This window comes from Aulonocara stuartgranti, assembly GCF_965226115.1.
Source record: "Aulonocara stuartgranti genome assembly, chromosome: 3".
NCBI classification, from domain to species: domain Eukaryota; kingdom Metazoa; phylum Chordata; class Actinopteri; order Cichliformes; family Cichlidae; genus Aulonocara; species Aulonocara stuartgranti.
Genome location: NC_138941.1, coordinates 48,150,694 through 48,173,809, shown reverse-complemented (window position 1 = coordinate 48,173,809; position 23,116 = coordinate 48,150,694).

Here is a 23,116-nt window from a genome sequence, read left to right as displayed (position 1 = left end):
TTTGTACAAAGTATCAGTATCGTTGATACCACCCTGAATATTACTTGGTATCGGATCAGTGGTATCGCACATCACTATTGAATATTGATTTTGCTGGCTTGACAGAACCACTGCCAATGAATCAAAAAGACTCAGATTTTCACATGCTGAGTGAAAAACTGTTATATACAAGGTCTTTTCAAGGGTTAAATAAAAGGCTATTGAGTGGAAAGACAGATACTGTGTGGAGAGACAAGTTACAGGATGAGGATGGTAGAAAACCTATATAGAGGGTCTTTTATAATTGTCGGGAAAGAGAAATAGTGTTTCATATATTTCTTGAATGTAAACGCCTTGAACCACTGTTCAATATTTTAAAGCATGTCTTTGAAAAATGTGGTGTGGTTTGGTCACCAGCAGAGATGGGCAGTAACGTGTTACTTGTAACGCATTACTGTAATCCGATTACTTTTTTTCGAGTAACGAGTAAAGTAAGGGATTACTATTGCAAAAACGGTAATTAGATTACCTTTACTTTCCCGTAGGAACGCTGCGTTACTGCGTTACTAAAACCGTGATTTTTTTGCGAGAATGTCGCATGACAGTGACGTAAGCGAGTGCGACGGTCGTGAAAACAGCTGTGTGCAGATCAACAATGGATCATATATCGAGTACGGGAGAGAGTATGAGCATGCAGCGTTTAAAGCGTGGAAGTACTGACCTTACTTTAAGTTTGAATCCATAAAAAGTGACAAAAACATTAGCGTCCATTAGCATTGTGCGTGGGAAGAAAACATCTTTTTACAGCGAAAAAACCCCCTAAACTTCCAAGCAAGCTCCGAGTGCACTACAACGTAATGGGAAATTCACAGAGAAACTGCCGTATCCTTCCACTGACCGCTGCGGCACACCTGCACCAGGGTATACCTCCGCCTACCCAACTCCTGCTTTACAGGTGAAAATAGAGCAACAGGACCGCTAGTCTTTGATTTTATTTATTTTCTGCTGTGTTTTACTTGCATCTATTTGAAAGAGTGAGTGTAAACACACACACAAAAAAAAATTATGTGCTGGAATGTGCAGAAAATAGGTTTAAATGTTAAACAAATTTCTTCCAGTCAGAGAATGTTGCATATAATTAAATTTTTGCTTGATGCATAAAGTTAAAAGATTAAAATTAATAAAACTATAAAAGTTTTAAAAAGAGACAGTTCCATTTGATTACATTTTGTATGATGGATTATGCAGAAAAAGTAGAATTGGGCTGAAAGATCTATCGCTTTATCACCTATTCAGGTTGTAAATCGTGTTTTTTAAAAGTAACTAAGTAATTAATTACTTTTGAAAATAAGTAATCAGTAAAGTAAAGGGATTACTTTTTGGGGGAAGTAATCAGTAATTAGTTACTGATTACTTTTTTCAAGTAACTTGACCAACACTGGTCACCAGTGGCATTTCTGTTTGGTGCTGGCTACACAAAAAAGCTGCTGAATTTTGTGGTGGGTCAAGCAAAACTTTCTATATATAAAAGTCAAAAGGATAAGATTGATAATGTTGCAGAGAGAAGATTTAAAGTTGAGTTTCAGTTTTACTCATTAATGAGTAATTTAAGTGATTTTTCTTTTCAATGGTGTTTTAAGAATGTGGTGTATTCTGTTGTAGATGGGCAATTATGTTTCAGCCCTATGTTCGCGTGGCAGTTTTTTTCCCCATTTATTACAAAACTTGTGATGTCTTGATGTTTATTTATTGAAAATAAATGTGTTGTTTAAAATTAAAAAAAAATCTTCACACAACAATTCTGATAGCTAAAGAACCAAAAGGGACATATAATAATAATAATTACATCAGAATGTCGTTCGGACTGGAGAAGTGTAGTGGAATGATAACAAAGAGAAGGTCAAACTCTATAATGAGCAACAAACTGCAATATGTATAAAAATGATCATGGTTACACCTGCAATGAAAGATTATATGATTATCCTAACACCTGTAAATAGAAGATTAATCTGAGGTTATAACAATCACAGGAACACAAATGTTAGTATACTGTCAAAAGCGTCAATAAATGATTAATGCAATACTTATTATATGATTCTGATGCAATAATAATGCTGATGTTAAAATAACAGTAAAACACCCCCTTTTATCCCGTTTAACTGGACACATAAACGTTTATAGATGCTTCTCTTAAATTTGACCTCCTCCTGTTTTTCCCTCACTGACCACAGCAGGGGAAACTCTGTTTTGATTCAGCCATGAATGCAGCTCACCTAATTAATCACTGAGCCCCACCGTGACTGGCATCTGACAGGGTGGCGCTGCATATTCTTCCTTTAGTGTCTCTATTTTCAATCTGTTAATTAGAGTGCTTGAACAAGAAGCAGACTACATCCACAACAAGTCAATACAGCTGTAAATGTGGCCAATTATCAATCTATTACCAATTAATAACAAAAAATAGCTTTTATTTTATGCATGCTTTTAGTCAACCACTCACCCAGAGGATCTTCAATCCCAAGAAATTCCTTCTCCTCATTTAATGAGTCTGTCCTCCTTCCATGCCCTGGTAACTAGTCCATCCAGAGCCATATCATCCCGAAATATACATACAACAAGCCAAACCACACCTTGGTCACACCAACCCTTTTCCGCCCTGAAGATGTTCAACGCCATGTTAGTCTGGACTGTCAAAGGTGACTTTAACTCTGACTGTTCCGACAATCCATTTTATAACATTTCCTGGTCAGATTTGCCAAGCTCTGTACCAGGGTTTTAATCGTTTTGCCATTTTCATTATTTTTTTTTTTATTTAGTTTCGACTCCAGATTTTCAATTTTATACCAGTTGTAATTAGTTTTTACCAATTGTCTAGTCTAGTCTAATTTTCTTACAATCCTTAGTTTCAGTTCAGTTTTGATTAGTGCCAGTTATAGTTTTAGTTGTGTTTTGCAAAAATTAAGTGTAACCAAATCCCAGTTCCATCATATCAGTCATGCTCTTCTGCTTATCCTTGGGTATTGAGACTATTAACTCTTGCAGCACTGGGTGTTCCTAATTTTGGTTCAAGTGAATTGATAAACTTTTTGAAGGCCATTGACTCACACAATTATGTAGATGTCCCCGTCCTGTTGTCTCGGGATGCATCACGCTGCCTTATCTGGGGTTAGCTGTTTTCTGGGGATGCGGGTTGAGTGGGGGAGCTCTTCAAGGAGGGGAAGTGTGCTCCCCCTGATGACCTCTTCAAGGTAAGCTAGGTTAGCCTTCTTGTGTGAGCTTTTCAAGTGCACTTTAAGGTTTGTGGGATTTTTCGTGTTATAAATGTCCCTCATACCCCCTGATGACCCAGTAATTCATTTTTGTGCACTGTAGTACACATTTAGTTTTTGCTTGTAGCTCTCATACTCTACTTGCCACTCACATGTGTGGGGGTGTGGCCTTGCCAAATGTTTTTTTTTATTTTTAAACTCAGATTTTGATTAATTTTCAAAAATAAACATCTAGTAGATAATTTGAGGGGTTTTTAAGAATTAAGCTTATTTAGTCTCACAGGGGAAATGACTAATTTAGTAATGTGTACTTTAGTGCACGTCGGGACTTTGTACTTATATCTATTTCACTTTTTCCTAGTAGACAACTCTTTGACAAAGGCAGAGAGAATTCTTAATAGAACAATTGAGCGAGATTCAAACATAGATTTTTCAGAAGATGAGAGTCATGTCAGCCAGATAGGAGAGGGTGAGAACCCAGGAGGAGCCACACAAAGATTATCGAGATGCAGTGGCATATGTAATAGAGAAAAACACAGGGCCACCTGAAATTTGTCGTTCTATCTGGTCCAAAACCAACATGTAGGAGAATCTGGAATTTTGATTTTGAGTTAAAAATAAAATATGGGTAAAATGCAGAAATGTTTTCCAGTAAAGTAAAAAATAAGAGTGGCAATTATAGCTGAATCCATGACACCTGATTGTTTCTACGAGATCACGTCGTTGCTGAAGGTTATCAATGATCTCAATGTGCGAAAATAACTCACAGTATATGGAGTTCAAGCTCCTCTTGGCTGAGAAACCAGGGACAAACATGTGAACAAGACCTGAATAATACCAGTAATGAAGAGTTCTCTCCAAAAATCAAGAAAAGGAAGCCCCAATCAGATGAGAGTGTAACCAAACATGGTTCCCTCCACTTGCCTGAAATGGTTAACAGTCCAAGGCATTTCAGTTGTAGAATGGTTGGGTGCAACAGTAAAACATATGTGAGATGTGGGAAGTGCCAAATGTTCCTTTGTGTCTCCAAATAAAAATCACAGTACTTCCTCAGATATCATACATGAATTGAAAAAAAAAAAAAGATATCATACATGAATTGACTTTTGTGAAATAGAAAGCCCAGTGCAATCACTTGTTCCTGAACCAATGGCTTACAGCTAGTGAAGTGTCAGTGACCTCTAAGTTGATCCCTGATCTACATTTTTATGATATTGTTATATAAATAAGTTTTAAGGACATTGTGTCTATTTCCACTACAAGACACTTGCTATATCCAAAAACAGTCATATTCAAAGTAATCCCAAATTGGACTCTGGCGCTTTCTCCCGACTTTTCCTGACATGATTCTGCACGTGGACGGAGCAGCAACACAGACGACTCGACTGACGTACTGCCTTGACTTGACTATTGTAGGGCACGCACACATCAATGAAACTAAACACATTTTACAATAAATCCAGTTAATTTTAGTTAGTTTTGTGAACCTTCATTACAGTTTTAGTTAGTTTTCCTTTTTTTGTTTTGATTTTATTTCCGTTAACGCAAATGTTTTTCCACTTCTAGTTTTCGTTATTCCATTTGTTTTCTTTAATAATAATAACCTTGCTCTGCACACTGGAATAAACATAATCAACATGATCAACATTTTACTGCATATCAATTCACCATCTTATCGATTCAAGTGCTCCATCCCTATGTGGTTTGTGACATTATGTTTATCTAAACCTCCACACTGTCTCTAAATGTTTGAAGAATTTTTCAAGTTCGGGGTCAAATTTTGAGAATTTGACCATAAGTGAAAGTTATGGTGTTATCACCCCCTTTGGGGCTTACCTTTCCCAGTTTTGATGATATTCCTCCCTATTCTTTGCCAGTACCCCCTTTCGGTGGCGAGAAACTGTTGGTGTGGTCAAGTGGGTGCTGTAAAAACAAAGGCTCAGGACAGATCAGTCACCAGTCATGTACTCACAAACAAAATTAGCATATATTGACTTTCGTATTGATCCTCTGAGTGTAATGGTACATTTTAATTTGAATTTACTAAAGCTAATCACCATAATTTTCTTTATTTTGTTCTGGTTTTTGTGCAGCACCACCTCTCAGCACATGCCCCTGTCAGTTCTATCTTACTTCTAAATTGCTGACTTTTTTCAAGAAAGCACCCAAAGGACGGGGACCAGTTTTTATCATTACATATCTCCGTTTTGAGTGTGACATGTCTATCATTCCCCTGTTATTCATAGACCTCAGTAGAGGGTTGTTTTTTTTTATAACCGTTAATTGACTTTTTACAGTGGCCTGCTATGGTTAACAGTAACATGTTCAGTCATGAGTGAAAACGAACCTTTTCTTCACTTTAGCATTTAACATTCCCAACCATATAATATGATACATCAATCGAAACACAGCTACTAAAAAACAATTTTCTTAACGCAAACATCAGTAACTCAAAATTAGCAACCAAAGGGTTAAGTCTGCAGTTCACACTCATGTGACGTTACAGCCTCCCCCTTTAGTCTCTGTCAACCTTCTGTTCTTGCAAAAACAAAACAAAGCAAGACAAAACATCCACCCTTCTTTTACAGGCTGGGTGAATTGTTTGTAGACATTTACTAATCCTAAAGTCGGTACCCTTTTTGTCTCAGTATCAAGTCAGTTAAAACTTTTAGTCGTCAGTCCATCACAGTCCAGTCACATGCATCCATCCACACACATTCATACCAGATATTGCTGATAATGGAGTCTCACGCGCAACCTACTCGAGGCTCCCTCACCAGCAAGATGACGTCATCATTTTAAAGGAAACAGTTCCTTGGTTGTTTTTTGTTTTTTCTTGGACTGGATTGACTCGCTGCAATCCTTTTAGGCTCAGGACTTCTCATGTGATCAGTGTCCCATATAAGTGAATTTCTCCCAAGCCCATTATAATCATGGAGAAAAACACTTTGCGACTGTTTTCAATAAGAATATTTTATAGCGCTTTAAAGTTCAATCTCTCAGGCCTGGATTAAAGAGCTGATTTGTTAAATCAGGAACTCACAAAATACCAAAATATCACCACCGGTGGATCACACCTCTCAGATGTTCTTATTTCAGTGCACTGTAACAAAAGCAAAAACAAACGTGACCAATAAAACACTCATATAATAACAAATACTCGGGCCCATTGCAAACATGTCCAAGCATAAAACCATCCTTCTCTCTCTTAGAGAAAGAAAACAATCCAAACCTCACTTATAAAATCAACCTAGTGTCAAAACAAAACCCAAAAATCAACCAAAATTTCACCAAAAAGTTTTTCTCCCTCCCGGGACAGTATTGTGCAGGCATACAGGTACCGTAACTTCTTTTTGCACTGACAAAAACATGTTGGATTGATTTGATTCAATAGTGGACACTGGTTACACACAAATGTTTTGCTTTGGCAGAAACTTAAACAACCGAGTTCAGTCAACACAACCTTTTCATATTCTCTCCGAAATAAAACTCACACCGTTAATTCATCATTTTCACTCTGTACCACTGCTCCTTATCAGACTGTGTGAAGCACAGTAGACAATTCAGTGGAGGCCTTAAGCCATAAACAGACATCACGCACAGATATTGTTTTCATAACCAAACTGCTTTAGACCTTGTCCCCCAAATCTACACAAATGCCCTCTGGGTGACATGAAATGCATTTAACCAATAAACAATCAATGGGTTCTTGTTGTTGTAACAGATTCTGTATTTGGATGTTTGTGTGCAGCTTTTGTTAGGAAAGAATTCTTCATTGCATCAGCGTGTGTGTGTGTATCACTCTTCATTGCACAAGCTTGTGCATCAGCGTGTGTGTGTATCACTCTTCATTGCACAAGCTTGTGCATGTGTGTGGATCACTTCTCAGTGAATTGAATCAGCATTTCGATTTGTGCACGTGTGTGTGTGTCATTTCTCACTCAGTCAACGAGTGCATATGTTCATATGTGTGTTTCTCTTCATTCTGAGTCAATGCATGTAGATGTGTGTGTTTGTGTGGGTGTTTGTGTTCATCACCTTCCTGTTCTGGTGTTCTGGGTAAACCATGGCCTGAAGCGTGCCCTGGGGTCCTGCCCTCCTCCTTTTCAGGCCATTTGCATCCGTTGGTGCTGCTGCTCAAAGTTCTGTCCATACTGGTTCTGGCCTCAATTGAGGCAGTGCTTTTCTCCAGTGTCCTGCATCTTCTCCTTGTTCCGCTCCTCCTTAACTTGACCCTTTTGCTTCTGTAGCTCCTTCAGGGCTTGCTCCTGCTGTTGGAGCTTTTTCGTCAGGTTTGGCGACCTCCTGCTCCAGCAAGCTCCGGCCTGATTTCAAGTCCTGTGTCTGGGACTCCAAGCCTGACTGATGGGTTCGATTATCAGCCAGCTCCTCCTGAGCCATGCTCAGTTTCTGCTCTGATGCCTCGAGCTCTTACTGAGGGCAGAAACCTCAGAGTCTTTTCCGTACAAGTCAGATCGAAGTCCATCGATGTTTCCCTTGCTTTGCTCCACGGCCTTCTGCAGCTCTGCTGTTCGGCTCTTCTCAGAGGTCAACTCCTGGCCGAGCCCCGACACCTGTGCCTTCAGCTTATTTTCTCCTGGTGCTTTTGTTCATTCCGAGGTGCCTCCTGACCTCAGTTACTCCTCCTGTCTCTGGCACGCCCTTTTTGCTGCCCGATCATCCGTGTTGGTCCGTCACTGTCCTGCACAGTTTTAATGCAGAGTGGTTAAGGTCAGCATTGTTTTGCTCTGGCTCACTTTTCCTCCGGGCTTAATGGGCGTCTCGTCACAGCTCTGTCAGCTGAAGCTGTCTGGAAATCTCCCCCGTGTAGTGAAATGGGCCTTGGATTTAACGCTCTCCGTCTCCGCTGCATGAGATCGTTTTCCTGCAGCAAGTGTTGACATTTTCAAGTTGTTGTTGTGGGTCCAGCTGCTGTAGCATTTGGTCAGGGTCACATCAAAGATGGTAGAGGAGAGAGAAAAGATGGTAGGGGGGAGAGCAGGAGTCCAGGTCAGCCTCGGCTTCCCGGGCCGACAAAGCAGCCTGTAATCAAGCATAAAGAGAAAAAACAAAACAGACACAAAACAAAATGAACAGGAAAATGATGTTGTGTTGGCTGTGTCATTCAGAGAGGGAAGAAACACCGGGGCCAAGCCCTGTGTCAGCCTTCTCTCCCCCTTTTTTTGTTTTTTCTCACCATATAATCAACTCATAACCCACCAAGTTGACAGGACAACACAGGTACATGTTAAAATTCTTAAGATCATGTTTAAAAGCCCAAAAAGGAATTTTCTTTCATTCAGTAATCATGTGTATTAATCAATCAGCAGAAAACATGTCACAATTTGAATCTTTTTACCACTAAATTTGTCGTGACTTCATGGGTTGGTCAGACCAGTGTCTTTTTTTTTTTTTGTTAAGTTGTTGTCCTGCAACCCAGAGAGTTTATTTGTTAGTAGTGGATAAACTTTATCATTTGACAACAGGTGTATGTTAAGTTTCGCTACTTTAACCTTGCTGGAAAATCTTCACGTGTTCATGAATGTAAGCTGTTTCTTCATTGCATGTGTGTGTGCGTTTGTAGGTGGGTTAATTTAACTTTTTTTTTTTTCTCAAACAAGGCATTCCTCTAACACGTGCCTCTCTCTCACATTTCTTTGCTTGTGTGTGTTTTTGTTTCACCTTTTGTTGTGATGCTCCGGACGCCTTCCCAACCTCCACAAGTCTGTTGGCCCCAATTTTATGTGTTAAAAACTTCTCTTACTTTCTCCTTTAATTCTCTGCTAGCTGCTGTCTTTTCCACAGCTGCTGATTCTTGCTGTGTGGTTTCCAATACTATAATTTTGCTTCGGCCGCTGTGCTTGTGGGGGCAGTTGGTCCAGGCCCGTATAGCCACCTGTATTAACACACTGAGATATTTATTTAATATCATTTTCATCACAATCTTACTCAGCCGACTGAAGTGCTGACCTAAATCATGCACGATTTGTCTCTTCTATATCAAAACCCAGCCAAACATCAAACATTCAGCGTAGTCATTCAAAACCTTATTTGTAATATTATAATCAGCAAAATCAGCGTTTTAATTACAGGCATGTATCATTATTTGCAAATCATAATGATAAAACTCAATAAGACGCTAAACAGGAAGCAAAAATCGTCTGTGCGCTTCACAGCAGCCACCTCATTTGCATGTTCACACACAGTCTAAAAATAGCTCGCAGCGCTGTCGTCACACACAGTTTCACAGCCAGTTCACCCAAAGCTATATTATTTTATATTACAAAGACGTCTTATATTTACAAACACTGACAGGCCTGACAGCTTTAGCGCCTAACAAATTTCGACAAATTTTACAATAACGGGTCCAACCGAAGAAAGATAACTTTTTTGCATCCACTTACCCAGTATCTGTTTCTACAGTCTCTGGCCTAATTTCTAAAAGCGCCTAACCAATTTTGACAAATTTTACCATAACGGGTCCAACCAAAGAAAGATAACTTTTTTGCGTCCACTTACCCAGTATCTGTTTCCTCCAGAACAGTCTCTGGCCTAATTTCTAAAGTCCCTAACTCAATTTAACTGTGTCCAAAAAAGCACAAAACACCGTTTCTGACGGTGAAGTGGTGAAACCACTTAGTTGTTCTGGAGTGCCCCAGGCTCCACAGTGACCAACTGACTATCCCTCAAAGAGGACAGGCATTGGGCGTCCCCAACCCCGGCAAGCGTTACCTCTGAGCCATGCGCTTCTTAGCAGTTTCCGACTGCCGTCCTATATTAATTTATAACACTACGAAACAACAGTCAACACCCTAAAGCAAGAGTCTGACTGGGTATTTTTGCTGGCTTTCCGAAAATGTCATTATCATTGTTGTGGGATTTATAGAATTTTGGCAAATCTCCTCAGACCAACACAAAGTCGCAAAACTCACTATTCTGCCCCTCGGTTGTTACTTTGTTGGGTTTCTTTGGCTGGCGCATTTCTCAGGTTTCCCAATAGTGGGCAGTATTACCCCTTCAGTTTGTGGCTTCTTCTTTGGTTGTTTGGTGTGCGCTACACTGCCCCCTTTGGTGATGTGTTGTAAGCAGCAGGCAAAGTTCACGCGGGCAGTGTGAGAAAATGCATGGAGCAGAAAACAAGCTGCACAACTTTAAGCCCAGTTTACATCGTTGGGGAGTTTGTTGAGCCATAATCTGTAAGTAAGCAATGTCTAACTTCATTTTCTGTAAGATTTGTTACTTTCATGTTACTTAAAAGGTTATTTGAACGTATAAGGAAAGATGTTAGTGATGAATGTAAAGCATAAGGAAAGCTATGTTGCTAACTTCTGTTTTGTTTACAAAATATGTTGATACTGATGCTTACGTATTATTTTACTGTATGTTCACAGTCTTACAAATTAAAAGAGGAAAAAACGGTCTTCAGTTAAAGACACAAAGACAAAGCGATGTGTCCTGTCGTTCCTGGAACCATCTCCTCTTATGTTAAGCTCGCTGCATAGGGTGAATAGCCATACATTCACCTGAGGGCAGCAGAGTAAGAAGATTATCTACCTATCAAGCACCCAAGATGTCTCAGCCTGAGGCGTCACCGCCTCTCTCCCAGATGGTGGTCCGGTCAGAGTGCCACTCACGCTCTTCACGCTCTTCACGTCGTTCATCCACCAGTCAAGCTGCAGCCCGAGCCAGAGCAGAAGCAGAAGCCGCCCGCACTAGAGCACAGTACGCCAAACGCCAGATCGACATGGAGGTTGAGAAGGCACGCATCGAGGCAACACTAAACGCTCTAAAGAAGGAGGGTGAGGCTGAAGCAGCGCTCGCCGCAGCTCATGTCCTGGAAGCGGCAGCCGATGAGGAGCATGACGCCGTTGACCTCACAGAACAAGGAGTCTCCTCTAAAACACCTCCTTCCATCAGACGCGCTCAAGATTATGTGAACGCTCACTTCGCTAACCGCAGCTTGGTAGTTAATGAAGACGGAAAGCCTGATACAGGACAACTGGTTGGTAATAACGACGCTCAGCATCTACGACAGAGTCAACCACCAGTTGCCTCCTCTCCAGGTGAACATCTCACTGACTTTGTAAATCAGAAGCAACCAAAGTCCCCTCCTATAAACAGAAAAACTGACATTTCAACCGAGCCTAAATCTTCATTGCCTCCAAAGACTGAACTCTCAGATCTCACAGCCTATCTAGCACGCCGTGATCTGCTGACAGCGGGATTTAAGGTTTTTGACAACCGTCCTGAGTCTTACTTGTCCTGGAAGTCCATTTTCCGCAACACCATAGAAGGCCTCAACCTCAAGTTCAGCGAAGAGCTTGACCTTCTCACGAAGTGGCTCAGCGGGGAGTCACTACAACATGCGCTGAGGATCAGGGCGGTCCATGTGAACAACCCACACGCAGGTCTTCAACGTTTGTGGCAACGCCTGGACAAAAGTTTTGGTTCTCCAGAGGTAGTCGAAGCGTCACTTTTCCAACGCTTACAGTCTTTTCCAAAAATATCTAATAAGGACACTCACTTATTGCAGGAGCTTGCAGATCTCCTGTTGGAGTTAGAGTATGCACAAAGTGAAAATTATCTACCCGGCCTTAGCTTTCTGGACACCCCAAGGGGGATAAACCCGATAGTGGAAAAGCTCCCCTACGGACTCCAGGAGTCCTGGGTGAAACAGGGGACAAAATACAAAAGGGACAACGGTGCAGTTTACCCACCTTTCTCATATTTTGTTCAGTTTATAAATGATTATGCAGAAATGAAAACAGATCCTAGCTTTATGTTACAAAGTCCAAACATAGTAGCTCCAAAACCTGATAAGCCATTGTTGAAACCAACTAAATACAGAGGTGCGGTTGCAGTGAACAGAACAGATATTAGTCAAACAAATGTCACAACTCGAACGTCAGTTCTCAACCCAGACAGACAATGTCCTATTCACCACAAGCCCCATTCACTTGCCAAATGCAGGGGTTTTAGGTCAAAAACACTAGATGAAAGGAAAAGCATCCTCAAAGAACATGCTATTTGTTATAAGTGTTGTTCTTCCACAGGTCACCGAGCTAACGATTGCAAAGCCATTATCCAATGCTCGGAATGTAATAGTGACGCTCATGTGTCTGCTATGCATGCTGGTCCACCTCTGTGGACAACCAAGGACTCTAACCTCCTGCCTCAAAGCCACGGCGGGGAGTCTGATCCTTCAAGCCCTGTAACCACATCTGCTTGCACAGAGGTGTGTGGCCCAGCTCTGAAAGGCAAATCGTGCTCTAAGATTTGTTTAGTCGACGTGTATCCCCGCACAAATCCTGAAGAGAAAAAGAGGATGTACGCCATGTTGGATGATCAAAGCAACTCATCCTTAGCCAGGTCTGCTTTCTTCGACATGTTTAATGTAAAAAGCGCTATGCTCCCATACACCATGAAAACATGTGCAGGTTTGTCAGAGGCTGGAGGACGCAGAGCAACTAATTTCGTTATTCAGGATGTAAATGGGGAAGTGTCCATGGTGCTGCCCACACTAACAGAATGTGATCACATTCCAGATAATAGAGATGAGATACCCACCAAGGAGGCTGTGTCAGCTCACCCTCATCTACACGCACTCGTTTCACAGATCCCTCCTCTGGACCCAGCCGCGGACATTCTCCTCCTCTTGGGCCGGGACATCATCCAAGCTCACAAGGTTCGCAGTCAGGTAAATGGTCCAAACAGTGCACCTTATGCCCAACGCCTCGATCTGGGATGGGTGGTTGTAGGCGATGTCTGCCTCTCAGGTGCCCACAAACCCACAGTAAACTCTTTCAAGACAGACATTCTGAATAACGGGCGCCCTACCTTCCTTAGCCCCTGTGCAAGCAAAATCTATATAAAAGACAAATACACAGAAAGCTGTCCTAAATTCGAGAAGACACAAGCAGAAGTAGGCAGACACATTTTCCAGCAAACAGCAGATGATGACAAAACGGCTCTGTCAGTAGAAGATGCATTATTCCTGGAAATTATGCACAGAGACTTTACTAAAGATGAGGCGAACAATTGGGTAGCTCCACTCCCATTCCGCTCCCCCAGACAGCGTTTACCCAACAATAGGGACCAAGCCCTCAGTCGCTTAATGACGCTCCGCAAAACACTGAAAAAGAAACCTGAAATGAAAGAACATTACATTGAGTTTTTAGACAAAACTTTCAGTAAGGGCCACGCTGAACCAGCTCCAGCTTTAGCTCCAGAACAAGAATGCTGGTATCTCCCTAGTTTTGGCATTTATCACCCTCAGAAGCCAGGAAAAATTAGGGTGGTTTTTGATTCAAGTGCGCAATACAACAATGTTTCTCTCAATGATGTGCTACTAAAAGGGCCAGATCTCAATAATACTCTTGTGGGAGTTCTGATGCGTTTCAGGTCCGACCCATACGCAGTCATGGCCGACGTGGAGCAAATGTTTTACAATTTTGTTGTCAGAGAAGACCACCGCAACTACCTTCGCTTCTTGTGGTTCAAAAACCATGATCTGGATGGAGAAGTACAGGAATTCAGGATGAGAGTCCACGTGTTCGGGAACTGCCCCTCCCCATCAGTGGCCATTTATGGACTGAAACGAACAGCGATGGAGGGAGAAAAAGAACACGGCAATGATGTAAGAGAGTTCATTGAACGCCACTTTTATGTGGATGATGGACTAAAATCATTTCCTTCCACTGATGAGGCCATCAACATTCTCTGTGGGGCTCAGAAGATGCTGGCTCAGTGTAACATACGCCTGCATAAAATCTCATCCAACTGTCCTACCATCACAAACGCTTTTCCAAATGAGGACCTTGCAGCTGACATGCAGGGCCTTGACCTTGGGCAGACACCCATGCAGAGAAGCTTGGGCTTGGGCTGGGACCTGTCTACAGACTTGTTCAGGTTCCAAATAACCGTCAATGAGAAGCCCTTTACCAAGCGTGGAGTATTGTCAGTCGTTAATAGTGTGTACGACCCACTCGGCTTTGCTGTCCCTGTCATTGTAGAGGGCAGGGTCATACTCAGAGACATTTCCACTGACATTCGTGAATGGGACACTGAACTCCCTAAAGACAAATTACAACAGTGGCAACAGTGGAAACACTCTCTCAAACATCTACAACAACTTGAGATTCCCAGAATGTTCACCTCAATACCACTCTCTGCAGCAGTAACTAAGGAAATCCATGTTTTCTGCGATGCCTCTACCAAGGCAGTGGCCGCTGTTGCCTACCTTAAACTCACAGACAGAGATGGTCATAATGAAGTGGGCTTCCTTCTCGGCAAGGCACGGCTTGCCCCAAGACCAGACATCACCATACCCAGACTTGAGCTCTGTGCAGCGGTCCTGGCTGTCGAGGTGGCAGAGTTGGTCGTGGACGAGCTGGACGTCGCAGTTGATCAGGTGAGCTTCTATTCAGACTCCAAAGTAGTCCTTGGTTACATCTTCAACACAAAGAGGCGTTTTTACATCTACGTGCACAACAGAGTGGAACGCATCAGGCGATCCACACAAGCTCACCAGTGGCATTATGTGCCCACTCACTTAAATCCGGCTGATCATGCCACGCGCGCATTACCTGCTGAGCAGCTTTCTACCTCCACATGGCTCAGTGGACCTGCTTTTCTTACCAAGTCAGAAATAGGTCAATCTCAGGCAGAGTCGTTTGATCTTGTAGACCCAGAGACTGACAACGAACTGCGTCATGAGGTAACTACTTGTGTTACCACTCTTGCAAAGGATGTTCTCAGTAGTGCCAGATTCGAAAGGTTTTCTAGTTGGAATGTACTACTGAAGGCTATATCTAGACTCCGACACATTGTTCAGTCCTTTAAGCAGAACATAGAAGGCACCTGTCAGGGCTGGCACAGCTGTAGTGAGCATTTAACTGAAAAGCAGCTCGATCAAGCTAAGATCATTATCATTCGCACTGTCCAAAGAGAAGTCTATGCAGAAGACATAAGACAGCTTGAAAAGAGTATGCCCCTCAAAAGTTCAAGCCCACTTAGCAAACTGAACCCATTTCTTGACACAAATGGAATCCTCAGAGTGGGTGGGAGACTAAGACGAGCACAGCTGACTTCAGATGAAACAAATCCGATCCTCATGCCTGCCAAACACCACCTTGCCCAGCTCATTATAAGACACTTCCATGTGAAAGTATGCCATCAGGGCAGACATTTTACTGAAGGAGCAGTCAGAGCTGCAGGCTTTTGGATTGTGGGAGGAAAAAGAGCAATAAGCAAAATGATATTCAGCTGCGTGACATGTCGAAAACTAAGAGGCAGACAGCAGGAACAGATTATGGCTGAGCTACCAGAGGATAGGCTGTCCACTGACCCTCCGTTCACACATGTAGGGCTTGATGTATTCGGTCCCTGGTCTGTCACTGTCAGAAAAACGCGTGGTGGGCAAGCGGATGCAAAGCGATGGGCAGTCATATTTACGTGCATGAGTACACGGGCCATTCACATTGAAGTTATAGAATCAATGGACACGTCATCATTCATCAATGCCCTGCGTCGTTTTTTTTGCCATCAGAGGTGCAGTCAAACTTCTTAGGTCCGATTGTGGGACAAATTTTGTGGGTGCCTGCAAAGAGCTGCAAATAGACAAACAGGGCTGCTACAACAGCAAACTAAACAGCTTTCTTGAAGACTCTGGCTGCAAATGGCTATTCAACCCCCCACATGCGTCGCATATGGCTGGCTCCTGGGAGCGAATGATTGGGGTCACACGCAAAATCCTTGATGCAATGCTCCTAGAACACAGGAATGCAAAGCTTACCCATGAAATACTAGTGACCTTAATGGCTGAAGTCACTGCAATAGTGAATGCTCGTCCGTTAACAGCAGTTTCTGCAGATCCAGATAACCCAGTCATCCTTACCCCAGCCATGCTGCTCACGCAAAAGGTTACGACCCCACCAATCCCACCAGGTCAGTTTGGAAACAGGGATCTGTTAAAAGCTCAATGGAGGCGCGTACAATATCTCGCTGATGTCTTCTGGAGACGATGGAAAAAAGAATACATCTCAGGACTTCAGGACCGCCGCAAATGGAAAACAGTAAAGCCTAACCTACAAACAGGAGATGTTGTTCTTTTAAGAGAGACACTCGAACATAGGAACAACTGGCCACTTGGACTTATCACCAAAACCTTTCCCAGTGAGGATGGGCTTGTAAGGAAGATAGAGGTGAGGATTTTCCGCAAGGGTGAAAACAAGTGCTACATAAGGCCTATAAGTGAGGTTGTGCTATTGGTGTCTAAGGATTGTACTTAGAAGCAGAAACTTTGTTTCATTGTATGTCACTTGCCTTTTACATGTTAGTTGAGGGTGACATTCCATGGATGTCAGGCGGGGAGTATTCTGCCCCTCGGTTGTTACTTTGTTGGGTTTCTTTGGCTGGCGCATTTCTCAGGTTTCCCAATAGTGGGCAGTATTACCCCTTCAGTTTGTGGCTTCTTCTTTGGTTGTTTGGTGTGCGCTACACTGCCCCCTTTGGTGATGTGTTGTAAGCAGCAGGCAAAGTTCACGCGGGCAGTGTGAGAAAATGCATGGAGCAGAAAACAAGCTGCACAACTTTAAGCCCAGTTTACATCGTTGGGGAGTTTGTTGAGCCATAATCTGTAAGTAAGCAATGTCTAACTTCATTTTCTGTAAGATTTGTTACTTTCATGTTACTTAAAAGGTTATTTGAACGTATAAGGAAAGATGTTAGTGATGAATGTAAAGCATAAGGAAAGCTATGTTGCTAACTTCTGTTTTGTTTACAAAATATGTTGATACTGATGCTTACGTATTATTTTACTGTATGTTCACAGTCTTACAAATTAAAAGAGGAAAAAACGGTCTTCAGTTAAAGACACAAAGACAAAGCGATGTGTCCTGTCGTTCCTGGAACCATCTCCTCTTATGTTAAGCTCGCTGCATAGGGTGAATAGCCATACATTCACCTGAGGGCAGCAGACTCACCATAGAAAGTCAATGGAGAGCTTGTTCAAAATCACCGCTTGATTTCTGTAATGAGAGGCATATTCGAATCATCATATCTCCTTAACGAAGCAAAGTTAAGACATAAGGCTTGTCCCAGTATATCTTCAGATACTCCTGACGCTCACAATTCAAGAATTATTTTCTCACCTATTACCGTTCTGAAATGAGTTGGACTTGTTTGAGGGTAGGAAATTCGTCCTTCGCTCAGATTTCTTCAGATTTCAAACTCTGGAAATGAACCACTTTTTCTCTCGTCATATCTTTTTGTTGGATTTCCACAGAGACCTGAAGATTTCCATGATTGTTCACCAAAGCCTGCTGTCTCTTACGGTGAAAGAATGATATTGATACTCCAAATAGATTTAGAGTTAGAAAGCGTTGTTTGAGGGCAAGTCAAGGCAGTTTTTGCTTTGCACTACTCAGTTATGGTGCATTAAAAGTCAAATATCTTTAATAACTAATATTTTAATGATAAATTGTCAACACTTTAAGATTCCCCCATCTCTTCTGAACAAAACGGTGTAAGAACGACCGCTCTAGCCCCCAAGGTTAGGTAATTATGGCCATTTGTTGGAGGGGAGTCCTCACTATGAGAAATAGACTACAAAAATCCTGTGTCTCTCTGTGCTGCGTGTGTGCACCTGTTTTGGCGGGAAAAAGTACACAGCCTCTCTGATTGGTGGATTCAAATTTAGCTGCTCCCAGGCTGCTTGACTGACCTAGAAACTTGCTTCTCTCGCTGTGTGTGTGTGTGTGTGTGTGTGTGTGTGTGTGTGTGTGTGTGTGTGTGTGTGTGTGCGAGACACACACACACACAGAGAGAGAGAGAGAGAGAGAGAGAGAGAGAGAGAGAGAGAGAGAGAGAGAAAGCCTTTTACAGTATTCTGCAAACTTATGATTTTACCAGCTTTTCTAATATGGACCTCAGATTCTTGTTAACACTCCATGGCACAAATACTGTTCCCTTTAGGCTCTGTGTATGTGTGTGTGTATCAATATTTCTCCCATTTTAAAGTATTACTCCTCCATAATTGTATTTCTGTTAAATCAAAGTACTTTTACTACATCTTAGTACTTCTGCTCAATCATAGTATTTCTGCTAAATCATAGTATTTTTCACAAATCATGATTTTTGTGCCAAATCATAACATTTGTGTTATGTTAAAGTATTACTACTAAGTGGAGGAATTTCTGTCATGTTACAGTATATGTGCTAATTACAGTATTTTTGCTAAATCATAGTATTTCTACTATATTATATTTTTCTTTCTAAATACAGCATTTCTGCTATATAATTGTATTTCTGCTATGTTATAATATTTGTGGTAAACCAGAGTATTTGTGCTGAAACATAGTATTTCTGCCAAATTATAGTATTTGTGCTAAAACATAGTCTTAATTTAAAATGACAATATTCATAGTTCATCACAGTGTCTTTGGTAAATCACAGTATTTCTGCTCTGTTGTACTATTTTTCTAAATCATAGTGTTTCAGTAATGTTTAAGTATTTTTGGATAAATATATTTTTTCTGTTATCTTATACTATTTCTCCTAAATTCTTGTATTTTTGAGAAGTTATGTTTCTGGTAAGTTACAATATTTCTGCTAAGTTCTGCTATGCTATTGTATTTCTGCCAAGTATTATGTTTCCTCTAAGATATTGCAGTTCTGCTAAATTATTACATTTTAGCAAAGTTCCTTTGCTTCTGCAAAGTTTTTACAATTTCTGCAACTTTTCAGCTTTTTCAGCTAGTTTTTGCAGACAGCTTCAGCTTTAAAGCATCCAAATTCAAATTCAAATTCAAATTTTATTTGTCACATACACAGTCATACACAGTACGATATGTAGTGAAATGCTTGGACAACTGCTCGTGACCTAAAGAAAACAAAAAAGGAAAAGGCTATGAATAAGATAGGAAATAAATATGAAAAATTAAAAAGGGTAAATTTAACTAGGAAGGAATAAAATATAAATTAAGGTTAAAAATGAAATAACTGTACAACACACTGGGAAAGAATAAGATAAAATATATAAATTAAATTGAAAATAAAATAACTGTACAACAAAATACACAATACACAATATAGAACTATATAAGAATGTATGAACAAAATACACAAGAAGTATAAATAAATATATACACAATAACAGCAGCAGTGATTTAAGTGATGAAGTGAAAACAAAGTCCAGAATGTCCAGTGTGTGTGTAAGAACTATATGTGTGGGTCAGTACTGTGTGGTGGTGTGATTGAGAGACCGTATCGCCTGCGGGAAGAAGCTCCTCCTCAGTCTCTCTGTGTTGGTCTTCAGGGAGCGGAATCGCTTTCCTGACCTCAACAGAGAGAACAGTCTGTTGTTGGGATGGCTGAGGTCCTTCACGATCTTCCTGGCCTTGGTCCAGCACCGCCTGCTGTAGATTGAGTGCAGGTCAGGGAGCTCGGAGTGGATGGTGCGCTCAGCTGATCGCACAACCCTCTGTAGAGCTCGTCTGTCCTGCATGGTGCTGTTCCCGAACCAGGTTAAGATGTTTCCCGTCAGGATGCTCTCTATGGTGCACGAGTAAAAGTTCCTGAGCACCTTGGAGGGCAGTTGGAAGTCTCTCAAGCGTCTGAGGTGGTAGAGACGCTGACGGGCCTTTTTCACCACGGTGTTGATGTGACAGGACCATGACAGGTCCTGCGTGATGTGAACTCCGAGGTATTTGAAGCTGTCCACTCTCTCCACTGGGCACTCGTTGATGACAGGGGTCTGGTAGTTCCTCTCCTGCTTAGTGCTGAAGTCCACTATCAGCTCCTTTGTCTTACTGACGTTTAGAAGGAGGTTGTTCCTCTGGCACCAGTTCTCCAGATTCCTAATCTCCTTCAGGTAGGCCGTCTCGTTGTTATCAGAGATCAGGCCCACCACGACGGTGTCGTCAGCAAACTTGATGATGGTGGTGGAGCTGGTAGTGGCCACGCAGTCATATGTGTACAGAGAGTACAGCAGGGGGCTCAGAACACACCCCTGGGGGGCTCCAGTGCTGAGAGTGGTGGAGGCTGAGACATGTCCGCCCATCTCTACTGCCTGTGGTCTGCCAGTTAGGAAGTTGGAGATCCACTGACACATAGATGAGCTGAGTCCCAGATGCTCCAGCTTGGTGGTGAGTGTGGAGGGAATTATGGTGTTAAATGCAGAGCTGTAGTCTATGAAGAGCATTTTAACATAATTCCCCCTTCTAGTGTCCAAGTGAGTGAGTGATGTGTGGAGGAGATGAGAGATGGCATCGTCTGTGGAACGATTTGGACGGTAAGCGAACTGTAGTGGGTCCAGTGTGTCTGGTAGTGAAGAAATGATGAAGTCTCTGACCAGGCGTTCAAAGCACTTCATCACTACTGAGGTGAGGGCTACAGGGCGATAGTCATTGAGAGAAGCAGGGTGGGGTTTCTTCGGGACAGGAACAATGATGGACTCTTTGAAGCATGTGGGGATCACCGACTGAGATAAAGAGATGTTGAATATCTCAGTGAACACAGGAGCTAGCTGGTATGCGCAGTCTCTTAGGATACGACCTGGGATGCCGTCTGGTCCTGCTGCTTTCCTGGTGTTCACTCTCTTGAAGGCTCTCCTTACTTCATGCTCGGAGATGACGAGCACGTTTCCGGTGCTGGCAGTATCTTCCTGTCTGCAGCCGTTAGCGCCGCTAGCATTAGCATCGTTGGAGACCTTAGCTGCAGCCTCGAAGCGAGCATAGAAAGTGTTCAGCTCGTCTGCCAGAGTCACGGCCGCGTTCGTCATACCGGTTGTTGGTGCTTTATAGTCCGTTATTGTCCTTAGTCCCCGCCACAGGCTCCTAGAGTCACTCTGTTGGAGTTGTGACTCTAGTTTCCTCCCGTAGCGCTGCTTCGCCTCTTTCACCGCCCTCCGCACGTTATATGACGCGGGTTTGTACGGGTCCATGTCCCCCGTCATGAGTCCCGTGTTGTAGGCAGCGGTGCGGGATCTCAGAGCGTCGCGGATGGTTTTATCCACCCACGGCTTCTGGTTGGGAAACGTTGTGATAGTCTTTGTCTCCACGATATCATCCGCTAGTTTCCCGATGAATCCCACAACCGCTTCCGTAAACACGTTGACGTCATCATCGGAGCTGTTTCTGAACATGCCCCAGTCAGCGTCATCGAGTGCGTCCTGTAACGCGGCCACTGATTGATCCGTCCAGCGCGCGACCTTCCTCTGAACCGGAACTTCCTGTTTCAGCCTTTGTTTGTATTTTGGCATGAGGAAGATGGCGGCGGGATCAGATTTGCCAAACGGAGGGCGGGATTGTGCCTTGTAGCCGTCCTTGACCGTAGTGTAGCAGTGGTCCAGTGTCCTTTCACCTCTGGTGGGGCAGGTGATGTGTTGATAAAAGTTCGGCGCTGCGCGTTTGAGGTTGGCGCTATTAAAGTCCCCCGTCACAATAAGCGCAGCGTCCCGGTGTTGTGTCTGGTGCTGTGTGAGTGCCTCATGCAGCTCGCATAAGGCGGTGACCGTGTCCGCTTGTGGTGGAATATAAACGGCACTTACAATGACCGATGTAAATTCCCGAGGTAGATAAAAAGGACGACACATGATGGACAGTAGTTCCAGATTTGGTGTGCAGGAGCGTGTGAGAGGAACAACGTTCGCACTGTTGCACCAGTTGTTGTTCACCATTAAACACACATTGCCTAGTGCCTGCTCATAGGGGATCATCTGATTGTTGCAGTTTTCTCTGTCATACGTTAGGAGCTTTACATTGCAGTAAAGTTGAAACGAAAGTTGAGTTGAACTGTGTTCTTTTTTCATGTGTTCACCATTAAACACACGCCGCCTCCCCTTGACTTCCCCGAGTCCCGTGTCCTGTCCATGCGGTGAACCGAGAAGAACTCGGCCGGCTGGATGGCGTGGTCCGGCACCGCTGGGTTCAGCCATGTCTCGGTGAAGCAGAGGAGATTGCAGTCCGAATGTCTCTCTGGAACTTTATCCTGGCCCTGAGGTCGTCAAGCTTGTTCTCCAGTGACTGGACGTTGGCGAGCAGGATGCTAGGCAGAGGTGTGCGGTGTGCACGAGCTCTCAGCCTGTTCCTGACGCCGGCTCGCTTCCCTCTAGGCCACCGCTTCCCTTTGTTCTCCCTCAAGATCTCACTCGGCCAGACTGCATTTTCGCAGGAAATGCAAATTTTTCTAGTTAGTTTTATTTTCTGATCTTTACAGTCATTCTCTGCTCAAGTTACAAAGTTACATGTACATACCAACAGTACACTGAGGTTAAATGAGGTGAAACACAAATTTTCGATAGCATCAGGGTGCTGTGAGCTTCCCATCATACATTGAGCATCTTTAACCTAGATGTTTATATACCTTATATACTTTGTTAAATACCTTGTTCCTTACCATTAACTTTAATCTTCTTTCACCCATACTTATTGTTTTTTTCTTTAAACCCTATTCTTTTCCCTTCAGCCCCCAACTGTTTGCATCAGATGACTGCCTCTCCCTACCTCTTTTTTTGTTGCATGTTTCATCCTGTTAAAAGGGATTTTTTTTCGTTCCCACCATTGCCTAGTGCCTGCTCATAGGGGATCATCTGATTGTTGCAGTTTTCTCTGTCATACGTTAGGAGCTTTACATTGCAGTATAAAGTGAAATGTGGTGATTGTTGCAGTAATCTGGAGTTGTTTGCATAAAACTGAAACGAAAGTTGAGTTGAACTGTGTTCTTTTTTCATGTGTTTACAGATGCACAAAACATTAGATTAGCTGGACGTGGGATAGGCTGATGCAGAGATCAGATGCAGAGTGTTCTTGTTTCATCCATTTAGTATTGTTTTTAAATATAAAAAAACAAATGAAAACTGTAGATAACCT